Source organism: Populus euphratica, unplaced genomic scaffold, assembly GCF_000495115.2.
Source record: "Populus euphratica unplaced genomic scaffold, PopEup_1.0 scaffold493.1, whole genome shotgun sequence".
NCBI lineage: Eukaryota > Viridiplantae > Streptophyta > Magnoliopsida > Malpighiales > Salicaceae > Populus > Populus euphratica.
The window spans coordinates 92,809-98,192 of NW_011500368.1; positions in this window are offsets into that span (position 1 = coordinate 92,809).

A 5,384-nucleotide genomic window follows, 5' to 3' on the forward strand; every position below is an offset into this window, starting at 1 on the left:
TATTATAAAACATGTTTTAGTTAAGGAGTTATTGATACTTCAAGTGCAAAATGATAATATAAAACCTTAATAAAAATGTACTTTTAAGTATTAATCATGTACCTACTACTCTCTAATTATATCAAGATTATTGTTTTTATGAAAAAATAAAGGTGTATTGTGCACACTTATCTATGGCTAATAAGAATGATGTAATGTAAAAAGATGTGAGGTGGTTTATGTAGTTATACATGTTATGGCAAAAAAATATGAGCTGGTTGTTATAGTAGAGAGAAATGAGTTTACTAGGGATAGAGGAGATGACAGATACAAGGTAGTTGTGATGGTTAAAAGAAAAGGAGAGAAGAAAATGTGGATTAGTCCACGAACACCAAGGACGTATTACACATTTCAAATTGGCTCATCACAAAGTCTAAAGTGAAGGCATTCAAAAGAAGCATTGAATGGAATAGTTATGCAAGCTTCAACCAAAACTAAACTTGGGGATCCTTTAAAGCATCAAAAGGAGGTCTTAATACATGTATTCTATGTGCAAAAAGGACCCTATTCACCCTTATTTGGGATATGAAGTCTTTGACAACAAGGCTGTCAATTTTGTATCAATTTTGGCCAGCATTGTTCAATGATGTTTTCATGAGTTTTACAGATTCCTAACTAGTTTTGAATTTTCTATTATGAATAGAAACATTAATTATTTCTTTTAAATATTATGATTTCTTTATTTTATTTTATTTTCTTGTCAGGTGACGAGAAAATATAATAAAGGAAACAAAGGAATCGAAGTTAACTTAGAAAATACATATTGCCGCAAAGTTTTCTTATTATACAAGAAGAATAATTCAAAAACTTAATTATGTTTCCAAATATTGGAAAGATACCAATAGTTGGTAAAGAGAAGTATTAAAGACAACATCCTTTTCCTTTTAAAAAAAGAATAAGTACAAGGTTGAGATTAAAATCCTATTATAACTTGGAAACCAAAAGGGTGACAACTTCTCTTTTAGTTCCTAGGATTATTGGACATCATTATAAGCTATAAATAAGTCTTGTACCACACCTACAATGTTTTCTTTTCTTCTTCTCTTCTCACATCAGAATAAGACTTAGATTTATGGGCTTTATTTTTCTTTTATTAGCTACAACTTAAAGCTTATTTGGGCTTAATTAATACTTTATTTTTAGTTAGGATCCAAGCCTTGATTGTATTAGGATTTAGGCTTCCTAGTAAAGTTTTTTATCATTTTTTTGTAAATGAGTCAATTCAGCCCATTGAGTTAGATCCATTAGGGTTAATTTTTTAGAACTATTTAAACACATACAAAGTTTAAATTTCAACACCTTTGATGAATAAAACTTCAGAACCTTTTAGTTTAATGTGTGAAAGAGATTCTTATATTTGATTCTTGAACAAACTAAATCTAACTTATTGAAGATTAACTAACTTAGTAATGTCATTCGACTTCATTCTAATAATGTTAGTGTCTTGGGACATGTTTCTATTATGTCACACTACTATTAGATCTCTTTCAGCTTTCTAGGACCAGATCTTAATCTTGATTGGGGGTTGTGACTACGTGATCATAAGGTTCATATCAATTAGTATTAAAACAAGGCTTCTTCTTCTTTGTATTTGTAGAATACTAGTAAAAAAATTAATATTTTGTTTTCTTACCATCTTTAAACATATCAATAGTATAAAAGGAAAAAAAAAAAGAGATGTTATTCAAAACTTGTTGTAATTTTACCATAGAAACACATCTCATAGAAAACCTTAACAAAAATGCCTCAAAATTAATTGAAATTTTGTATACTTCTTACTAAGGGTGAAATCAAACTATATATTAAATTCAGGCTTATTTAAGGTATTGTTTTCTTGAGGTTTCAATTTTGGTTTTAATTATACTACAAACTAATCATACACTGATTTTAATACCTAGGCATAAAAGAATTATCTATAAACTAATATATGTAGTTTTTTGGATATTAAGATACTATATATTGAATTTTAGGTCATTCTAATATCATTAGATCTGGGTTTTAATTTTGGTGCTTTAAAATTAGGTAACAATCATATTTGCATCATGTTCTAAAATGTGTTTATCTATTGTTTGTTTCAACCAATTTAGTTTGTTTATATTATATTTGGGTTATTTAGGAGTCAAACAAGTTTCTTCATTAATTTTTTCTTCTATATTATTTTGTGTCTTCATTTCGTTCATAATTCATACAAATTTGCATTGCTACTTGTGAAATCATAATCGTAGTTTGATTTTGCTTGTTTTTAGTATATTTATTGATTCTTTAGTCTATATTCATAATTAGATTGTACAGTGAAAGCCTTTGACTTTGATTGGTTGGATTTTTAGTTTTGAAATAACCGAAAGAAAGCATGTTATGATGTAAAAAGCATGGTAAGTTTATTAAAGTTAAAAACCTTAATTTTATGTGAAACAAAGGAGGCATGGAGATATATTTTATACTAGTCACTAAATTTCTACATATTTCAAAGGATGTTTGAAAACAACAAATTAGTGACACTAAACACCGAATTCTCTTTCCAAATACGAGCCATGGGCCGACAAATTGAACTCTTAACTAAGGTGACCATTGAGTTAAAAGATAAAATGGACTCAATGAACCATAGAATAATAGGGTTGATCACCAAAAAAGTAATGTTCGAAGGGGTATATAAAATGATAAAACTGATTGTGATGAGTTTATTGATAATAACACAAATATATGTGATGTTGACTATGAATTTAGGCTGAGGAAACATGTTTGAATTAAATAGAGCAAGAAGGAATGTAAGCTTTAGACATGGTGGAGTTTTCGATTAGAGAGAGAATTCTTACGATTATAGGCATCGTGACGATTCAGGTGGACGGATTGGTATCATTAAGTTAAAAATACATGTTTTCTAATGAAAGAATGACCCAAAAGCATATCTAAAGTTGAAAAAGAAGATTGATTAGATCTTTGACAATCATCATTATACATAACACATTCTTACCAATAATTCATTCCAAAAACTATAACTCACAAAATTATAATATGCTAACCAAATTTAATAACATGGTCTAATGCCTTTTAAATCCTTGGTTTCCTTAAGTTTTCCTAAAGTTAAGCTAAAAGAAATGAAGAATTTTCACTCTCTCTTTCTCCTTTACAAGTCGTTGGTCACACAGGTATATAAAGGAGGATATTTATTAATTCCTACCATGTGCTTTCTTTTATACTTTTTATGTTTTACGAATAGTATTTTTTTAGATCCCAACCCCTGTTTATACCTAATTTAAACTTGCGATATTGATATTCACTAAACTTTATCCCACAACATTTCTTTCTTGATATATTACTTTAATTTAGTTTTTATTCATATTTCCATTTTTTTTTATTTTTTAGCCATTTTTCATAGTTTTATTTTTAAAATTAACACATAAACATGTTATTTCAAATTTCCAAAATCTATTATCATCCCTTTAGTATCAATATTCAATTTACTTATTTAACATAATATTTATTTTCCAATCCTTATATATTTACCTTGGAGTTTAATAATAATAATAATAATAATAATCTAATGAACCTAAATTTAAATAAATGTTCTAATATCTCTAAAAGCCTAATAATAACTAAAAAGATAAAGAAAATAATATTCCAATTAATTTAAATAAGATTTAAGTTGTTTTTGTAATATGTTGGCAAAATCAAAGCTTTCAAACATATGATTCTCTCTCATCTTAATAAATTAAAAGGTTTTCCATATATTAATGAAAAACTATAGATTTATACTTTCCAATTCAACTAAAATCACATTAAAATTCTTTTTATAGCTCCAATTATGACCAAAAAGTAGCGAAATGTCAAAATTAATAGGTTTAAATCTTTTTATTCTATTTTTTTTTGTAATATTTGAATGTTTATTGGCAAACCCTTAATGAACATGAATTAAATTAATTAAGAATTTTACTTCATTATTTAATATTTTTTTGAAGGTCACCTTAACTCATGTGTCATGAAAAAATCTATTGAAAGCCTTTTTTAATATTTTAGTCATAAATCTTGTCACTAGACCAATGAAAAGCTCCAACGAATCTCTTGGCATTAATTGGATCACATCAAGTGCTAATCTTTTATCAAATCATTCCTTAGCATTTTTAGTGAACCAAGTCATGTTAGACAACTACTAAAGTTCCATTTGCTTGGAATTTGACCACCCATTTTCCTACAATCACATGTGATATGAACCAAATCAGGTCCGAATTTAGTCTTAAAATATTTGCTGACTAGTTCTGTAAGATCGAGCATATTTCTCAAACCATATATCGAATTTTAGATTTTACAGGGAGATATTAGACACAAAAATATATTTTGGTAAATTTCTAGTTCACATAGAGTCCAAGAATATATTATTTTAAAGTGTCAAAGTTACTAGATAAATCTTATTAAATCTACCAAACTAGACATTTGTGTATAGTTTAGGACCTATCTAAAACTATAGGTGGAATTTTATTGCAATTTAACTTGGGATGAAAACTAGAAATATCAAGATTTTCAACCATATATGTTAGGTCTAATATCCATCCATAGGAGAGAAAATGACATGTTTGAATTCAAAACTAAAATCTACCAATAATGTGTGAAAATTGGAGATTCGGACAATATAGAGAAATTTTAACATGAAGAGTTTGTTTTTATTATCCTATTTTATTTATTTATTTTTGGACAATTATTTTTAATTTGAGTTTGTTTTGTACCATTAGATATTGTTTAAAGATTTATTTCATTATTTGACTTATATTAGTTGATTATTAGTTAGACCCATTAGCTTGCACCCTAAAAAGGGTCTATTAGAGTAGAATATATTATGGTTTTTTTTACTGCAACTTGAGCAACTAGTTGCAAAATAAACATGAATTTTTTTATGGCAAACCAACATTTATTTGCTGGGAAAAATATTGTATATTGACTTATAAAAAATTATTAGCCTTCATGACATCATTCGTATTCTTAAGTTTCTTAGAGGATCCAATAATAAGGAAAAAGAAGAAGGAGAAAAAGAAGAAAAGTTGATGAGAACTTTGAAAATTAACGTAAGGATTAAACAATGATAACAAACAATGTCAAGGTTAGAGGATCCACTAATGGTATATCAAACAAGTATATTATAAACTCTTATTATTCAATTGGAAACCACACATAAAGGAAGTTCCAATCAGATTATAGATTGTTAACATGATTACATTAGTCATCTTATTCGATTAATGCTAATACTTGTAAATCTCGTCAAGCATTCATGATTATAACTTATGTTAACAACAAATCAAGTTCCTTCATAGCTCAAGTATTGGTTATACCATACAGTATAGGCTATGAAAGTGCCA